Raw genomic sequence first — 20226 nt, 5'->3', positions numbered from 1 at the left:
CCCTATCGGTGTGACGTTACTTAACATATCATTTTGTGATAGAGAAATAGTTGAATATTTTATTTAAAATATCTTTCAAACCTTTTTAATTCAACTATCATTGTCTATTCTCTATCAAGTGGGAGAATCATTGCTATGTATTCTGTAACGTGATGGACATACCTTATCGGTATGACATTACTTAACATAATCATCCTTTTGTGGGTAAGATAGTTTAACTATCATTCTTCAACAAGTGAGAAAAATTCTACATGTCAACTAACTATATCTCATAAACAAATATATTTATTTGTTTTCATATTTTAGATATGAAATAGAGACTTATATTGAGGATATTAATTATGTTATTGCTATTCTTTAATACTTATGGAAGCTTATGACTATTTTCTCTTATATCCTCAATAATAATAAAATATAAGTCTTGTGTATTTCCGCTGCTTGTAACCTAATTGTTTCTCAAATTTGTGTAAGTATAATTGTAGCGTTTGAGTTTTGAGTGAGTTATTAAAATTGTGAACAGAGTCTTATATCCCATTTTTAGTGACTCATCTCACTCATATGATGATAAATTTTTATGTAATCATCATACTCTGTCATATAACGGTTACTATGTTTATAAAATTCTGTGGAATTTTAATTGTGAAAAGGAGATCTTGTGTTATAAAATTCTTAAATGAAAATTTACGTTCTCCTTAATTGTAAATGCAGAATATGTGGTTAACTACGAAACCCAATTCTTGATAATATCTGCCATTGATAAAATATGTATTTATGGGGTTTCATATTATTCTTGAGTTACCACTTGTGTTAATAATTCTGCTATGCTCATGTGCAAAATATGTGGTTGAGTTCATGAAACTCTATTGGCTAAAATTATATAACCACTTATGTTGATAATCTTGCACTATTAATTGAGTATCCCACTGTTGAATATTACATTATTATAATATTTTGTATCAGTGATCACTAATGAGAATCCCACTTACTCTTGTTTATATATATGTGGGATCAGTGGGAGTGTGTACACAATATTATATATTATGAGCTCAAATGAGAAATCTCACTCTTGTTTATATATATATGTGAGATCAAGAGAAATGTGTACACAATATTATTGTTGTTATTGCCATATACTCTTGTGCACACTATAAAATATGGCATAGCTTAAGAGACTTTAAACTTTAGTCTCATTCTATTATATTGAGATATATGTTAAAATTCTATCGATCTCAATGAGCATCATAATTGGATGCTTAAGTCAATTTTGTTGGAATATGCACAATAATTTCTTGGCATGCAAATATACATTGTGCTTCTGTTTTACCAACATTCCACATTTTATGAGGTCATAAATAGTAAGTACAATGTATAATATCAATACTCCTATCGAGTATGATATTGTGTTCTTGTGGTACTTATAATTTGAGATAATCATAAATGTTCTTTTGTTATTGACATTCTAGTGGCCACATTAATCCACATATTTTTCTTTAAACTACGTGTCTATGTTAATCCAATTTGGGGATTATTGAATTTCCTATTTTGCTTTTATGGATTTTCATAGTCACATTTTTTTTGTAAAACTTGGATTAATTGAATGTCATAGAACATTTATTGATTTTGACTATATGTAATTACACTCTTAATAGGCTATCCCTATAAGTAATTACTATTCGTGTACCTAGGTGGATATAGGACTTCTGTAATATTGAAAACTCATTGGCAGAACCACTAACCACAGACTTATATATATGAGTATTGTAACTCATAATGATTTGATCAAGTCTATGTTATTTTGGGTTAGTGGGAGTTTGTTATAGCATTTTTTAAAATGCTTGGGCTATTCTTTAGTGACATATTCCTTTTAATTCAAACGTGTCACTATAGATTCATCATTTGTTAGAAAAGTGAGTCTTTGATCTGTATGATTTGTTTTCCCTATCGGATTCAATTTCTGCAGCATTAAAGCTTACTTCTCTTTTGAATGATTAGTGCTTTGACCATACATGTAATTTTAAATTTTTAAGTTCTTTATGACAAGTGAATTTTTTTATTTTTTCAGTAATTGAGTATTGTCATCCAAGTGGGAGATTGTTGGGTTAATTATTTAATTAATCAATTATGGATTGACAATAATCAATTATTATAAGTTGATGTCATAATATAAATTATGGTCTATTGTGTTAAGCACTAATTATATGATGAATTTGAGTGATTGGGCTTTTGTTACTAAATGGACCGTGATGGGTTGGACCATTTAGATAAGCCCAATGAGAGGTCCCTGCCCTCAGCCGTTTAACTATTTAAACGTCATCCCATTAGACGGTTAATTATTCTGAAGATTGGTGAGAACTAGAGCTAGACGGAATGAGGGTAGTTACCCTCTCATAGTTGTTGGCGTTGTCTACGGTTATCCTTCATCAACCTAGGTACACAATCTCTTGTTCTTTTTTTGCTATTGATGATATGTTATAATTTGTATCTAGTGATTCATGGTTAAACCCTAAAACTTTCATCATCTACTGGTGTTTTCCACTCAGAGAAAGGTTTATGGCTATGGCTTGACTAATGGAAACTATATGAATTGAGGAAATATGTGAGCATGGATGTGATAACAAAGTTTGCTTTACCTCTTACTCAAACACAATGCGGATATGTGGGGATGATAATGCTGGGGCTTTATTGCTTCGTTCAAGACCATTTGACAAACAAAGATATACATTTCCCTTTGAGAGGCATGAGGCATCAACACACTTTTTTGTTTGAAGTTTGAAGCATAAGATTTCTTTTTCTCTTTGGAACCATGTGGTTAACTTTTATTATTATATCAGCAGTATTTGTCATAAAGTTCATCATATAACTATTTAGTTTTTTTTTTGAAGGAATATAACTATTTAGTTTTAAAATTTGTTGTGTGACACTCTTCTATTTATAATATAATATATTTGTTTACTTAGTTTTGAAAAATCTAAACAAATTTTATTTCTTACAAATTTATGTTTCATTAAGAAATACAAGGTTTCTAAGTTAGAATACCTTCTTTTTCATAAGTTAGAATACCTTCTTTTTCTTCATCTCTTTATGTACATGGTTTCTAAGTTTCCAGATTTTTTTTTTCACGTAGCTTCTACCCTTGATTATATTCTTTTATATGGGTTCTATAGTTCTCTCTCTCTCTCTCTCTCTCGCGGCTTAATTAATAGCTTATAGCTATTTTTTTTTTTTTTACTAAAGATTATAGCTATTTTGTGTCTTGGAAAGCGTTTGATTGATTTTTTTAATTTTGATTTGTTTCAGGTTCTAGAAACAAAAAAAAAAATTACGTTAATATGGTATGGTAAAATTAAAAGAAGATGTTGATTTGAAAATAAATAAGTGTAAAAGCAATGAGTGCGATAGAGAAAGATCCATATGTTATCGGTTTTAGTGTTTTGAATGGCGATTTTCTAGTGTTTTCCACCAAATAAGGTTTATGGCTATGGCTTGACTAATGGAAACTATGCGAAAATACGTGAAATATGTAAGCGTGAATATCTAGGGTTTACTTTACTTCTTACTCCTACACACTATGCACGTGTGATTCATATGATGGTGGGGCTTTGTTGTTTCATTCATCATTTAAGGAAGGAACAATCACAAACTATTTCACTCTGAGTTTGAGTGGCTTCAACACTTTTTAAGTTTTAACTAGCATTTTCTTCACTTTCACAATTTTCATTCTATCCTCCTTTTTTTTTTATAAATATTTTTTGTATCTAGAGACGGGAAAAAATAGATTTGTTTTCCAAATTTTGTATCTCAAAATCATGTTTTTAGTATCTAAACCAGCAAATTGTACTGGATTGTTTTGAAAATGGAATTTTCTTATAATCACAAGTATATTGTATTGATATTGATGTTGATAATCTCAATTTAGTATGTGGTCACTTAATTAATCCATGAAATTTCAATGAATATATATAAATCTGCAAGGTAAATCCATTATGATTCTATACAATATAGTGGGTGTAAACTCAAATATGGTAAAAATTCTTGTAGCGGAGAGCAAGGTTGTCAAACTTGAGTTTTAACGTCAACTCGTTTTGCCTAGAACCAGGGCCGGCCCAGAGCAAGAGCATTCAGGCCCATGGCATAGGGTCTCCAAATTTTGGGTGCCCAAAATATTTTTTTATATATACAAGGCAGTAAAATATGGTTATATATTAAAAATGTAGCTGAATAATGTAAACGTGGTAAGCGGCCGAGTGGCAGGGATGATATGAGGTTAATAAAAATATTCAACTCCCAATGTAGACAATTAATGGTTAATAAAAATGTTCGACTCCCAATGTAGACAATACATTTTGGCAAATGTTAACCTATGCCCCAAGGGCATATGTTAAGGAATTTAAAATAGAAATAATCGTCTTAAAAGTTGTGCATTCAACTTTATTCAACTTTTAAAAGTCAAAGTTTTGTTCTTTTCTATGAAAAATTTCTAGTTTTGGATTCCTTAACTTGTGCCCTAAGGGCACAAGATAACAAGACCCATACATTTTTATTAACCATTAAATGTTCAATCCCACCATTCTACATTTTTAACCATAAAATGTTCAATTCAAAGTGTTAATTTTTTTCAGGAAAGTCCATTTAAGGCACAGTCAAATTCAGCCAAAAATCTCAATTTTCTACCAAATTAAAGAATTGGCTCTTTTTTAAAAGGTTTTTTTTTTTTATCATGGGCACTTTTTTTGTTTGTTTTTGGAACAGGGCCTCCAATTTGATCGAAACGGCCCTGCCTAGAACGAATTGACTCGTAAGTATTAAAATTATTATATACACTAGTAACATACCCGTGCATCCGCACGGGTACTGGTTGGTCGTGGATGATTTTTTGTAGTAAGAATTCGACATTATGTATTTGTTAACATTTTAAATTTAGACCATTTAAAAGTTAATTATTATTAACTTTGAAAAGTAAAAAAAATAGATTAAAAAAAAAGTTGTATTAAAAAACCAAATTTTTTAAAAATGAAAAAAATGTATAAATATAAAAGAGTTTTTATATGAGAGTTTAAACAATAATGATATCAACTTATATAATTTTTCTTCTAAAAACAATATCGACTTATTAGATTTTGGAATATGTTTGCCAAATTAAAAATAAGGTAGATAAGAAAATTTGTATAATAATTAATTATCAATTTTGAGAAGTGACAACTTGTCATGTTTATAACAATTATTTTCCAATTTTTATCAGTGGAGACTTAGCCCGTGTGTAATAATTATTTTAATTTTTTTTATCAATGGCAACATTTCAGTGTATAATAATCATTGTTATCTTTGTAGTAGTAACATGTCTTTTGCATAAAAATTATTTTAATTTTTGATCAACGATGATTTGTCCCGTGTATAATAATTATTTTTAGCAACGACAACTTTTCAACTATATAATAATTATTTTAAATTTTTTATTAGTGACAACATGTCTCATTTATAATAATTAATTTTAAATTTTGAGCAGTGACAACTTGTCTTGTTTATAATAATTATTTTGAAATTTTGTACCCGTCAGTGTGGATGATTTATTTCAGTTTATATTATATATATATATATATATATATATATATATATATAGGTTGTAAAAAATAAATAATAATTCGATGAATATTAGTATCAGCTACAACTTGTCCAGCGCATAATAATTATTTTAAAATTATCTCAGCGATAACTTTTCTCAAATATAATAATATTTTTATCATTTTTTTTTAGGGAATAATTTTTTATCATGAACACTTCTTTCCTATATGAGAATTATTTTAAAATTTGTATCAATGAAATTTTGTCCAGACTACAATATTTATTTTAAATTTTGTAACATTGACAATTTATCCGTTCATAATAATTATTTTGAAATTCCTATCGACGACAACTTTCCCCATTTGTAATAATTATTTGAAAATTTTAATCATGGACAACTTATCTCGTGTTTTATTATTATTTTCCCAGTGTATAATGAATTAATAATTAATTTTTTTTTAAAAAAAAAAAAACTTTCAAAAAAAGTATTTTAAAATTGGCATTAGCGCCTACTTAACCCATGTTTAATAATTATCTTTAGCCTTTTATTATGAATAACTTCTCCCGTGTATTATATTTGTATTTATTAGCTATAACTTATCCCGTGTATAAAAAATATTGTTGGATTTTTACAAACGACGACTCTTCCCATGTATCATAATTATTTTAAAATTTATATCAAAGACAATTTATCCCATGTTTTATAGTTATTTTTAAATTTGTATCAGGTACAACTTGCTCCGTGTATATATTATTTCAAATTGTGTATTAGCAACAATTTATTCCGTGTTTAATAAAAAAAATGAATTTCTAGCATCAAAAATCTTTCGGTGTATGATAATTATTTTAAAATTTGAATGGAAGGCAATCTACCCCGTGTTTAAAAGTCTATTTTCAAATTTTTGTCACGAATAACTTGGCCCTATGTGTAATAGTTATTTCAATTTTTTTATCATAGACAACTTCTCCCATATTTAATAAATAATTGTTATTTTAAAATTTACATTAATGACAACTTGTCTTTGTTTAATAGTTTATTTTTAAACTATCATCGTAAACAACTTATCCTATGCGTAAGATATATTTTGAACTTTGTATTAGTCACAACTTGTCCCGTGTATATTAAATTAATAACTATTTTAAATTTTGTACCAACGACTACTTGACCCGTATTTAATAATTATTTTTAACATTTTATCATAAACAACTTCCCCCGTGTGTAATATTTATTTTAAAATTTAAATCAGTGATAGATTGTCTCTTCTTTAATATTTATTTTTGGATTTTTACAACGACAACTACTCCTCTGTATAATAATCATTTTAAAATATGTCTTGGAGGCAAGTTTTCTAGTGTTTAATAATTATTTTAAATTTGTATTTGGCACAACTTATCTCGTGTGTATTATATATTTTTAATTTTCTATCACTGACAATTTGTCTCATGTTTAATAATTATTTTGGCTTTTTATCAACGATGTATCTTCCAGGTCTATAATAACTATTTCCGAATTGGCATCATTAATAACTTCTCTAGTGTATAATAAATATTTGATCTCAAGTTAGTATTTATCATTTTCAAATAACGACTTCTCCTGTGTATAATAGTTATTTTCCGTATATGATTGTTATTTAATATCTTTGTAGAATTGAGGCGATATGATAGTCTAAATAGTTGAAACATTTTAGCAGTGACAATTTTTCCCGTGTATAGTAGTAATTTAAAAAAAATTATCAGTGGAATTCATCCCGTGTGTAATTGGTGTCTTAAATTTTTCATCACTTGCAAATTATCTCGTGTATGATAATTATTTTGAAAAAAATATTACCATTAAATAGTCGATGAGCATTTAATATCATTGTAGAATTGAAGTGAGGTGATATTCGTATAAAGGTTTTAGTATGAACATTTTGTTTATAAATGACAACTTGTCTCGTGGATCAAAATTAGTTTAGTCAGTGACAACTTATCATATGCATTTGAGTTTGTTCCTGAAATTTTATTAGTCAAAACTCGACAATTGTATGATAGTTTAAATTAATAATTGACAACTTCTCTTGTGCATTTTATTAATGACAATTTGTCTCGTGCATGATAGTTATATTCAATCACTGACAGCTTCTCTCATGCATTTTAGTTATCTCTGAAATTTTAATCAATGCCCACTTATCCCGTGCAATTTAGTTGATGAGTGTTCAATATCGTTGTAGAATTGAAGTGAGGTGATATTGCAGTAGAAACATGTTAGCAATAACAGTTTTTTTATAAAAAAAAATTAAAAAAAACGTCTCGTGTATCAATGTTATTTCAGTAAGTGACAACTTATCCCGTTCACTTGAGTTAATTCTGAAATTTTAGTCGATGTCCACCCATGCATTTTAATTATTTACGAAATTTTACTAAATTATCACTTATCCCATGCATTTTAGTTGATGGGTGTTCAATGTCATTGTAGAATTGAAGTGAGGTGGTATTCTAAATAGTAGAAAAAATAAAGTAGTTTTTTGTAACTGACAACTTGTCCAGTGTATCAAAGTTAATTTAATTAGTCTTTCAATGACAACTTATCCTATGCATTTTAGTTGATGGAGGTTCAATATCATTGTAGAATTAAAGTGAAATGATATTCTAAATAGTAACAACTTGTCCAATTAATGTCCATGACTGTAAAAAACATGTCAAATAATTATAAATTTTTACAAAATATTACACAAATGACATATATGACACAAACTTACGGTCTAGACACATTAATTATTTAATACATCCATAATGACAATATTTGTTTATCATAGTGATCGAATGAAGTAATTTTTATTTTTAAATTTGAATAAAAATCCAAAACATTAAAGAATCTAATTTCTTATACACATGTGTGGTTGTGAACCACAAAATGACTTAATTTGTACGATAATTATTTGATATCTTTGTAGAATTAGGCAATATGATAGTCTAAATAGTTTAAACGTATTAGCAGGAACAATTTTTATAAATGACAACTTGTCATGTAGATCAAGATCAGTTTAGTCAATGACAACTTATCCTTTGTATTTGATTTATCTCTGAAAGTTTAGTCAATGCTCACTTATTCCGTGCATAATTGTTTATGATGGTTCAATATCATTATAGTATTTAAGTGAGTTGACATTATAAACAGCTGGAGCGTTTTAGTAGGAACAATTTTTTATAAATTCTGTGTATCAAAGTTAGTTTAGTTGGCGACGACTTATCCCTTGCATTTACGATACTTTTGAAATTTTAGTCAATGCTCACTTCTCGCATGCATTTTAGTTATCAACAAAATTTAATTCAATGTCCACTTAACCCGTGCATTTTTGTTGATAAGTGTTCGATATCATTGTAGAATTGAATTGAGGTGATGATATTATAAATAGTTTAAACGTTTTAGCATGAACGATATTTATAAATGACAACTTGTCCTGTAAATCAAGGTTAGTTTAGTCAACGACAAACTATCATGTGTATTCGATTTATTTTTGAAATTTTAGTCAATCCAGTATTATATCGTGCATTTTAGTTCATGATGATTCAATATCATTATAAAATTGGAGTGAGGTGATGTTATAAATAACATGAACGTTTTAGCAAGAATAAATTTTTATAAATAACACATGGTTCAGTGTATTAAAGTTAGTTTAATCAACGACAACTTACCCGGACATTTTACGTTTCTTCTAAAATTTTAGTCAATGCACACTTCTCTGCCATGCATTTCAGTTATCTACGAAATTTTAGTTAATGTTCACTTATTCCGTGCATTTTGGTTGATAAATGTTCAATATCATTGTAGAATTGAATTGAGGTGATGATATTCTAAATAGTTTATACGTTTTAGCAGGAACAGTTTTTTTATAAATGACAACTTGTCTTGTAATCAAGGTTAGTTTAGTCAAAGAGAACTTATCCCGTGTATTTGATTTATTTTTGAGATTTTAGTAAATGCTCACTTATCCTGTGCATTTTAGTTTATGAGATTTCAATTATCGTTATATAATTGAAGTGAAGTGACTTTATAAATAGCATGAATGTTTTAGCATAGACAACATTTTATAAATATCATGTATCAACCATATATATCTTTGAAAAATTTAAAATTTAATAATTATATTAAAATTCGTATCAACGATAACTTGTGCACGTTTAATTTTTATTTTTATTTTTAAATCTTTATAAAAAAAAGAACAACTTGTCATCCATGTAATAATAATTTATTTTATCTTTCATAAATCTTTATGTGTTAGGTAATTAATTTCAGTTCAATAATCAATTTGATGTAATAAATATGTGTTTAGTAGTGTATTTCTTTCTATCAATATATAAGAAAAAAACATATTTTAGATTTATTGAATAATTAATATTTTTAGTTTATATTTATCACCAAATGTTATAGTTGCTCAATGAATTTACAAAGTGATTTTGAGCTATCCTTAATATTTGGTTTTTTCAATTACGACGATGATGAGTTATGGTATCCGACCACTGCTTGATTTTTCTTAACTCTATTTAATACTCCCTCCATCTTAAAATAATCGTCTTTTTTAGTATTATTTTCTCTGTCTCAAAATAATTATTACTTTAGAATATCAACGCAACATTTTTTTCCACTATTATACTTTTATTCTTTTATTTAGTAAATGTTATTAATTTTTGGCATTGAAATTAACATAATTAATTATTTTCTTAAAAATCGTGTACAAACTTTAAACGATAATTGGAGTATCAATGAATAAACCACTAAATTGGTCATTTTCTTTGTAAGACACTCTTCAATTAGTCATCATTTTATTTATATTTCAAAATAATATTTGTTTTTGTCATAAGTTTCTTAATTAAGTCCTTCTTCATGTGAGAATAACACAGAGATAAAGATTTAATTGATTTTTTTAAAATATTTTTCTAAAAGTTTCTCAATTAAATAATTCGTCGTGTGACAAAAACACAGATACAAAGATTTAATTATGAAAATTTTGACAAAAACTATTTTTAAAATATTAATAGAGTGAACGACTAATTTAAGAATGACTTCAAAAGACATGGAACAAATTAATAGTTTACTCATTAATTAACTATGCCATTCAAAAATATTAATTGATTGTCAATATGTTTTAATGCTAGTTTTTATCCTTAAAAAAATGTTTTAATGCTAGTTTTTAAATTTTTTCCCACACCACACGTTCCTACTTCAAATCTCTACACATCAAATTTTTTTATTTTATATTATTTAATAATTTGTTTATTTTTAACAAAACCTATCAGTTTCCACAATCTCTCACATATTTCCCCTTTCTCTCTCTCGCCTGAAACCATCCGTTTCCATTCATATCTTTTTCTTCTCCACCATGAACCACCGTCACCGCCAATTTCCGACCAGATCTACATCTTTCCGGCGACCTTTACTACAAAAAAAATACATATTATTCATCACCTCATTCTCCTCTATCTTTCTCTCAAATTAGATTTTCAAAAGGAAATAACTTGAGAATTTCTCATTTTTAAAAATGATATTTCCGGCCACCATTTGGATGCACCACCACCACTAAACTAACCTCCCCATTCTATAAAACATCCTTTTTTATTTCTCCGATTTATCCTATTGATCTTTCAGACCGCCGGCTTCAGAGGTCATTTCCGGCCAACCACCGCGGACAACCACCGTACCGGAGTAATTTATTTATTTTTTTCGGAAGATCATCAACCTCTCTTCTTGGTAAATTCATTTTAGACATGGTTATGTTATTTTGTTTAACTACTAGTGTGCGACCCGTGCGCGGACGCACGGGTAAATTTATCTTCGGCATACGCATGTAACTCAAAAAAACAATAGTACCACAATGATTGACAACGCGTGTACTGGCAAATAACATTTTCACCATGATTTTCGAATAAGCCATAACCCAGCAAATTAACCATTTTGAAATGCAGGATTTAAAAATTACCTTAACTTCAAAACAATTATCCGATCATTGGTACGTTGGTTAAATATGTTTCTTTGAAAACTAATTGATAATCCATGGTTTACGACTTTTAAAATAAAAATCTTTGGAGAAATAACCATTGAAATTAATCTTTAAGACAAACTGAACTAAATAGTAGAGGTTCCACCATAGTAAAATGTGGAGGTAAACACTTTCAAACCATAATACAACAAAAACAAAAGTGATCCCCCCATGAGCAAAAATACCCAATAAAACTGAAACAAATTTTTTATTACATCCTTACCAAACAAAACAAACATTATAGTACTAAAACCCGTAACAAATAACTAATTTTATTTAAAGACTTCTTCGTACATGAAATTGGCGATTGAGGTCGACAGTTATCCATATTCAGCATATATTAAATTCCTTATACCTTTTTGGTACCTAAATCACTCTTCAATTACATAATAAAATCAAAAATTGTAAGGTTGATTAAGTAAATGATCCTTATAAATTAAAATCAAACATTTTAGTCCAAAATCAAATTGAAGTTCAAAATTGTTAGCATCAACTGAAGTTCCCTTAAAAAAAAAATTATAGTTTAACTATAACAATTAGTATCAACTGATAATGTCGAAATTGTTAGATTGAGTGCCTTCATCTGGATTCGAACTCGGGACTTTACAGTGTGCGTGTGAGTTTTAGTAGTCTTTACCATTAAATATTTTTACTATTTTTGTATTTGAAAATATTTTGAATAAATATTTTGAGATATGTTTGTGAGTGTAAGTAATTTTAAAATTAAATTAAATAATATAAATTCCATGTTTGAAATTATTTTATTAAATTCAACATAAATACAATTTTGAACATATTGTTATTCACACCACCGTTTTAGGCATACTCTCCCTCTTACAATCCAGAATTGGGTCAAGCCCAATCTCCCAAATCAAATTGCAGCCTCTATCCACTCCCAATCATTTCTCCTATTCTGAAACCCTAACAGTTGCGCTTCATCTTTCTCCTCAACAGCCGCCACCATCACCCCCAGCATATTGTCGCCCACCACCACCACAGTCGATCTCGAACTGGTAAATAACTATTTTTTCTGTATCATCTCAACCTTGTCTATCTCTCTATTTAAACAGAATCACAAAAAAAGTAGATTGAATAATAGGTCAGTTTCACGACAGCATATTTCATCAATCAAACACCTTCAAACACTTCACTCCCCACTCTCCCAAACAGAAAACGCAGAATCTTCACAAAAGATTAATTAGGGTTACGAATCGTGGTGATGGCACTATACGGCCGAGTTAAATCAGGGTTCTCTGCTTCTTTCTTCTCAAAGGTTTCTCTTCAATGCTCAATCCTTGCTCCTTTCATCTCTCAGGTCAATAACCCCTTCTCAATTTCAATCTCATATAAAAAATATCTCTTTTCCTTTATTTTCTTGTTTTTATTCATTAAAATCACTGTTAGATGAACTCATAGGCTGTTAAACTCCGAAATTGATAAATTTGTGACATATTGATAAATTGGGCCAGATTTGGAATTTATTTTTTCACAAAAAATTGATATTTTTATTTGATTTTCATGAGTGGTTGCTTGAGAAATGACCCCTTTTATGCTTACAATGCATTAAATTTGTCAACAATTTTTATAATTATTCTTAAAGTTTTTTTTCTCTATTTATATATCTGTTTGTTTGAGAAATTACCATTTTTATGCATATAAGATATTACCATGGTCATTCGTTTACGTTGGAAGGAAAGGTTTTCTCCCAATTTTTACTGATTCATTCACCTTTTTTATTGATTTTTTTTATTCCTTATACTCAAATTCAGTTTTTGTTCCTTGACTTCCTTTCAAATGTCATTTTGTGACTGGAAATTCTTTATACATTAATTAGTACATTGAATACAATCCAAAATAAATTTGACATAATCTCAAATAATTACAGAAGCATGTGAACAAAGGTAGTTAAATCTATACCTTAGAGTATGTTTATTGAATTACTTGTAAAATGTGTAGCAAAATCTGAATTCTAAAGTGATAACCTCTAATATATTCCAAACATTCTCTAATAAATGTTAGTTGTCCTTATTTTGAGTACTTTATACACATTAATAAAGTATTAGTGTAGTGTTTTAATTAGTCACTGAACTATGGTTTAAGAAAAGTATCTTCCTACACACACCCAATACTCAAATTTTGCTGATGGTTTCATGTTTGCAGCATCTGCTGGCAATGAACAGGATGTCCAAGAGAGAAGTAACACGGCAATTGCTTGTTTCAACTCTATTCTTAGAGTAATAGAATAGATGGGCATGCATTTGGGAGATCCTAAAGAAGAACTAACAGAGAACATATTGTACTTCATTTTTTGGAAGAAATTCAAAAAGATTAGGTTAGATTGCCTTATAGCAGCTGTGCAGGTACTTTTACTTGTATCTCAGATTTTATTTATTTTTATGACCAAGTCAATATTTGATCTGACTTGAAAAATGTTTAGAAACAAAATGATTGTATAAAACAAAATATTTCATCAGAATGCAATATTTTTATTTGCTTAATTCTAAATTATAAGCATCGATTATTAGTACTTTCCTTGGAGCTTCAATTCTAAATTATATATGTTTCTGAACTCGATGAAATCATGTTCCATATTGAGGAACCATATTGAGGAACGATATTTTTCATCATTTGTCAATGCTAGCTGTTGGCTTTTGGGAATTTTATATTTATGTATTGATAGAAAAATTATAAATAAACCAATGGCTTTTGTTCAAAAGCTTTCAGTTCAATGTCTTTTATACTATTTATTTATCAAATAAATAAGTCAACAATATTAAATTATTTCAAAATGGGACATACATATAAATAGCTCTTGAGATGGTGTAAAGTGAGTCATGTAATCCCCATAACCCTCATCATGTCTTATTATGTCGTATTCTTTTCTTTAAACTGATATGAATTTCCATGCAACTCTCTACCTAGATTTGAAATGGGTTACTAACACTATTTTCTGTTGACATTTTGAACACTCATGAAATGAGATGGAAGGGAAAAGGTTCTTCCTATTCTTCAAGGAGTAGCTTTCAAGAGTCTGTTGAAAGGTGTTAGAAGAAGCAATAGTTATGCAAGGAAGGTGATAAGTGTAGAAATGATGGGTAAAACAAATTATGTAAGTTTTCCTTTCCTATCTAACACATCTTTTTCTGCTTGTAAGATAAGCATATAACTCCTTCTAATAGTTGGTTTGAATTTGTTTAAAGAATGCATAGTGGTTATACCACTTCCAATAATGATTCGAATGTAATAGACATGAGAAACATAATCTAAAAGCTGCAACATTTTCCATGCTATGGTTTCTCACATGTATTTTTTTTTCTTTTATTCCTCTGTCTGAATCTGGATAATACAGTAGTGTATGATCCACATTTTAAACTCTGCTAATTTGAAAAGATAAAAATTAACATGCATTATTATCTGAGGGAAATTTCTTTCATGCTTTGTGATGATCCTTAGTATACACTCATTTCTTCTTTATTTCTTATCACAAAAAGTTCAACCTTAAACTAATCACAAAAGTAGTTAATTGAAAAAATGATTTGTTAAATAGAAATTCTAATTCAAACAGCCCTTATAGAGCAACAATGAAATTGATATGTATTTTGTAGGTTAGTAGGATTTTTGACTTTTTTGGCTTTATTTTGTACTCCACAATTCAAGGCTTTTACCATGTATTGGAGCTGCATTTTTCAACCGAATGTACTTTTAAAATCCCCCCAAATTTGGATCTTGTCCAACCATTTTTTAACTTTACCGTACTTGCATGAAATTTATGGAAAGCCTCCCTAGTTGGCAAGGCATCCACCACCGAATGAAAATTTATGGAAAGCAAAATTTATGGAAAGCCTCCCTAGTTGGCAAGGCATACACGTGGACACCAAATGAAATTTCTTACCGTACTTGCACTCTTTTCTACATAATTCTTGAAATTTTATTAGCAGAACCCAAATGAAATTTGTGAATCTGAAATATGCTTTGACTGCATGATTTGTTATTGAAGAATATGAGTATGAATCACTGAATGAAATAGAATGTGGAAATTTTGAGTAGGTGATGAAGAGATACAACATTACAATCATTGTTGATTTAATGCTTTTTTCTCAACTCTTGGCCAAACCCTAACTTCTCAACTTTTAAAATAAATAAAATGATTCTAAGGTAATAGAAATGGGAAAACAAATTCTAAACTTTGCAACTTTTTTTCCTGTAATTGATGTATTCTATTGGTAGTTGTTTATCGTTGTTGTGCGTCTGATCCCCATTGGCCAAATTTTATGTTGGGTTTTCCTGTCTTGGAAGCTCCATTTACCTTGAATTTCATTGCACTGCACAACACATATCATAAAATTTATTCAATAGCATGATAAGAAGAAAAAGGAGATAAAGTAACGATGCATTATTACTCAAGTATGTACTGTACAACTCATCATAAATTTTATTCAAGAACATGTTAAAAATAAAGAAATAGATGTATTATTACTTGAGTATAAACTGTTTTCAGTTATGCACAAGATTGGAACTTTAGAAACAAACTAAAGCAACTATTTACACAAGAAAGTAAGAAATAATTTTGGAGCATCATTGCAATTTGCAAGTGATTTAACAATAAAATGCTGCATTTCACTACTATTTTTTATTTTCATTATTTGGCTAAATTTCTGTCTGGATTCATTGTAGGCTGAGATTCTGAAGCATTTTGTTGAACCCAACACTATTCTCTTTGAAAATTCCCATTACCTCTGCAGCAGAAGAGAAGGATCTTGTATTAATTTTTTGGAGCTAGAAGAAGCAGAAGTTCTGCAAAGAGTTAAGAGTAGAATTAATGAAACAAAAGCATGTAAGTTTTCCTTTTCTATCTAATATAATCGTGCAGTTAGAAGTATTATACCTGTGCAGTGAGAGGTTAAATGAAATTGCTCTTCATCTGAACATATTATACCTGTGCAGTGAGAAGTTAAATAATATACCTGTGCAGTGAGAAGTTAAATAAAATTGCTCTTCATCTGAACGTATTATACTTGTGCAGGTATAAGTCAAATGTAAGAAGTACATTAAAATTAACTGCTAGTTAAACACATTTAATATAAACTGAAAATAACTTGGCTATCTTGCTTGTTTCATAAGAAGGGGAAAGACAGAAAAAAAGGGGGAAAACAGAAAAGTGAACAAAAACTATATGCTCCATGTCACTAAATTTATCTGTTTATGTTGTTGAAATTGCCATTACCTCCTCATCAAGATCCCTTTTAGGCATTTTCATTACAATCTTATTAACATCTCTGACGGATTATACCTGTGTAGTGAAAATAAATTGTAAAAAGAACATTAGACATCATTGCTAGTTGGAGACATTTAAAAGAAACTGAAAATAACCAATATATTTTGCTTGTATCATAAGAAGGGGAAAACGGAAGTATAAAGAGAAATTATATGCTGCATGTCACTATTTTTTATTTTCATTTCTTTGTTGATGAAGATGGTGGGGATTGTTTCAGCAAGGATTAATTGTAGCATCATTTCTATTTTTTAGAGAATTTCAGCATGGATTAAGTGTAGGTTGAAAATCAATAGCTTGTTGATGAAGATGGTGGGGATTGTTTCAGCAAGGATTAATTGTGGGTTGAAAATCAGAAGCTTGTTGATGAAGATGGTGGGGATTGAGAAGGAAGTGAAGAAAGAAAGGAAGGAAGGAAGGAACGGGATGTGTTGGTGCCAATGATCAAAATGCTTGATGTATTTATAGAGAATAGGATGGATCCAAATCAAAAAATATGTATAATAAATTTAAATTGAAATGTGATTTGTAGGCACATAGGCTTTTTGACTTTATAAAAAAACATTGTCATAAAATCTGTCTCATCCCTTGTTTTTGGGATGTTTGCCATGTGAGCAAATGATTTTCTTTGCAACCCATGCAAATGTTTTCTTTGCAACCCCACATGCAAATGTTTGCTTGGATAAGGATGTTTTTGTTTTATACGGCACCCTTGAAAAAAATAATTGAAAATTTGTAGCAAATCAGAAAACATCAAAATGTGAGAAAAACAGTTGGGATTTAGGGTTTTGCTTTGTCAAGATTATAGATATGATTTATCTTTGTTCGTTCAACCAAATCATTATGATTTGATTTTTATTTGAGATCTCAACCTTTGTCCAGTTCAAATCTAGAAATCAAGTTGTATTTTTTGATCAATTTGACATGCAAAATATTATGTTCTCACTTTTCCCTCACAAAAAAATAAATATGTTATCACTTTGGATCTTGTAACAATCACAGTAAATCATATTAGATCTGAAGCAAGTATATTTTTAATTTCTCTAGATGCATTATGTGTATTCATATTGGTTCATACAAATGACTGTCATCTTGAAATATATGTATTTATGTTCATATCTCATTTTTTTTTTCTATACTTTCTTTGGTAATAATTATTATTTTTTCTTTCTTTTATTTTTAATAAAAAACATAATTTGGTAGGAAAAAATAAAAAATATGTTGTTGCTGCTAGCCTTGACCCTTTTTTTTTGTTGAAAGAAGCCTTCTACTGGGTGCTTAAATGGACTTAAAAGATTCATAGATAAACTTAAATGGACTTAAATTGAGTGCTTATCTTTTTTTTTATTTCCTCATTCTTAATGGACATGTTTCCCTTTCAAGAAAGACTATTTGTTTTTTGCATTAAAAAAAAAATCAGTACAATTGTTGAGATTTACAATACCATGAGTCCTGAAAGTGTCATATTCTTTTCTTTTCATGTGTAAACTATATTTGAATTTAAATTATTTTATGTGAATGAAAAAAAAAATCAGATTTTAACTCTTTGAAAAAACATTGATGAAAAAATAAATAATTTATTTTAAATTTTGTTGGCTAAGAAACAAAATAATTTAAAAGAAAATTTATTTTTATTTGGCAGAATAGAGGATTGTTGGCTGGAGGCAGGAGAACATCTTTCAAATCTCCTGCAAAATGAAGAACATAAAATGGAGCTCAGTAAAACATACAAGAAGAAAAAATGAAAAAAAAAACTCTTAATCAGAGAAGTGTAAGATTTTCCTCTTGAAATGTTTTTGGATCTATGTTTCTTCATCATCTTAATTTAAAGAACAACACTGTTATTTCCAGCAGAAAGTTATACTTAACGGGTCATTTATTTTGTCGAGTACTAAACTAATTAATTTGTTATTCTCTTCATTTACTTACCAGTGTCTCCTTTCTTTGTAGTTTGCTGAAGAGACAATAACTCTATTCAACTTTTCTGCAATAACATTTCTATATCAAAAAATTGTAGTTGAAGATGAAGATAAATACAAAAAATGAAGATCAGAAAAAACAAAGAAGAGGTACATGTTAAATAATAATTGTAGTTGAAGATGAAGATAAATACAAAAAATGAAGATCAGAAAAAACAAAGAAGAGGTACATGTTAAATAATGAAAAGAGTAAAGTTTAGACATCAAGTATCCTTGTAGATCTGATAAGTTAATTTTTTTTTTACAGGACCACTTCAACTTTCAGTTGCAAAAGGAACAACTTTCAAGTTTCTAGAGAACATCTTTCAAGAGAAGATGAAGATTAGAAAGTTTGAAAACCTAGCAAATAAAAGTGGTTTAAAATCAAGGTATTCAGTTTATTTTTCATAATAATGTCTTTCTTTGTAGTTTGTTAAAGAGACATGAACATCATTTGACTTTGCTGCAAACTATCATATTTTTTCAAAAAAAATTAGGCAACATACAACCAATTCAACGTTTCCTGCAAGAAAATAATACTGAAATGCGTCATTGCTTTGTTGAGAATTTATGTATTAAACCAATTAGTAATTTAGTAATTCTCATCGTTCACTTACTTGTGTTTCTTTTCTTTGTTTGTAGTTCATAATGAGACAAGAACTCCATTCAACTTTCCTGCAATAACATTTCTAGATCAAAAAATTACAGTTGAATATAAATATAAATAATGAAAAGGTACATGTTAGATAAAGAAAAGAGTAAATTTTAGACACTTTAAACGTCAAATGAACTTGTAGATCTGAAAAGTTGTTCATAATTTTTATTTATTTGCAGCACTTCAACTACTTGTTGGGTTGAGTAAAGAACTTTCAAGTTTCCTGCAAAATAAAATTGAAGAGAAGATGGAGATTAGAAAGTGTGAAAACCTACAAAATAGAAGTGAAGAGTGGAAGATGAAGATTAGAAAGTTTGAAAAGAAGAAAAAATATAGACCTTGATCTTCCTCATCATTTCTCTTCCCTCACTTGTTAAAAATCACATCTCTTTTACCAACTTAATTTTAAAATTTTATCTTGTGAAGATTTCTGCTTGGAAACAGACAAGTGAGAATGAAAAATATGAGGAAAGTGATTTTGAATATATGGTTTCAAAAGGTTGGTGTTTTAAAATTTAGGGGGGAGTTTTGAAATTTGAATTGTCTGATAGTTTGAAAAGAGTGAACCATTGTACCGTCGATTTGATTGGTTAGGTGGTGTACTTTTGAACAACAGCACTGTAGCTTTCAGTTCTCCCATAATTATATACGTCAGTTTTGTAGTTAGATTGGAAGTGTATAACATTGTGAAGACAAATTGAACCAAACCAAGTTTACAATGACATCATTAAAAGCAAAACATAAGTAATTATACAGAATTAGTTG

The 20226-nt window shown here is 28.7% G+C and overlaps 3 long non-coding RNA genes across 4 annotated transcripts; 2 read left to right on the top strand and 1 right to left on the bottom strand.

The window, feature by feature from the left end:
• Positions 1–10853: 10853 nt before the first annotated feature.
• On the top strand, positions 10854–20127 carry LOC146933193 (uncharacterized). Of its 2 annotated transcripts, XR_015007392.1 has the most exons (6): positions 10854–11287; positions 18491–18619; positions 18799–18993; positions 19075–19195; positions 19449–19541; positions 19641–20127. It is a non-coding gene; the product is annotated as an uncharacterized LOC146933193 (long non-coding RNA). The 2 variants fall into 2 exon arrangements; XR_015007393.1 differs by lacking the exon at positions 19449–19541.
• On the top strand, positions 12487–17486 carry LOC146933194 (uncharacterized). The gene is made up of 4 exons (XR_015007390.1): positions 12487–12891; positions 13737–14685; positions 16251–16410; positions 17104–17486. It is a non-coding gene; the product is annotated as an uncharacterized LOC146933194 (long non-coding RNA).
• On the bottom strand, positions 15596–17104 carry LOC146933195 (uncharacterized). The gene is made up of 4 exons (XR_015007391.1): positions 16801–17104; positions 16462–16512; positions 16311–16370; positions 15596–15898 (listed from the first exon to the last, which is right to left on the bottom strand). It is a non-coding gene; the product is annotated as an uncharacterized LOC146933195 (long non-coding RNA).
• Positions 20128–20226: the final 99 nt, after the last annotated feature.

This window comes from Medicago sativa, chromosome 4 (assembly GCF_051527215.1).
Source record: "Medicago sativa cultivar Bolivia chromosome 4, Bolivia_mono, whole genome shotgun sequence".
Lineage (NCBI taxonomy): Eukaryota > Viridiplantae > Streptophyta > Magnoliopsida > Fabales > Fabaceae > Medicago > Medicago sativa.
Note: the sequence above shows the minus strand (reverse complement) of the source record. Positions and strands in the feature narration are given on the sequence as shown.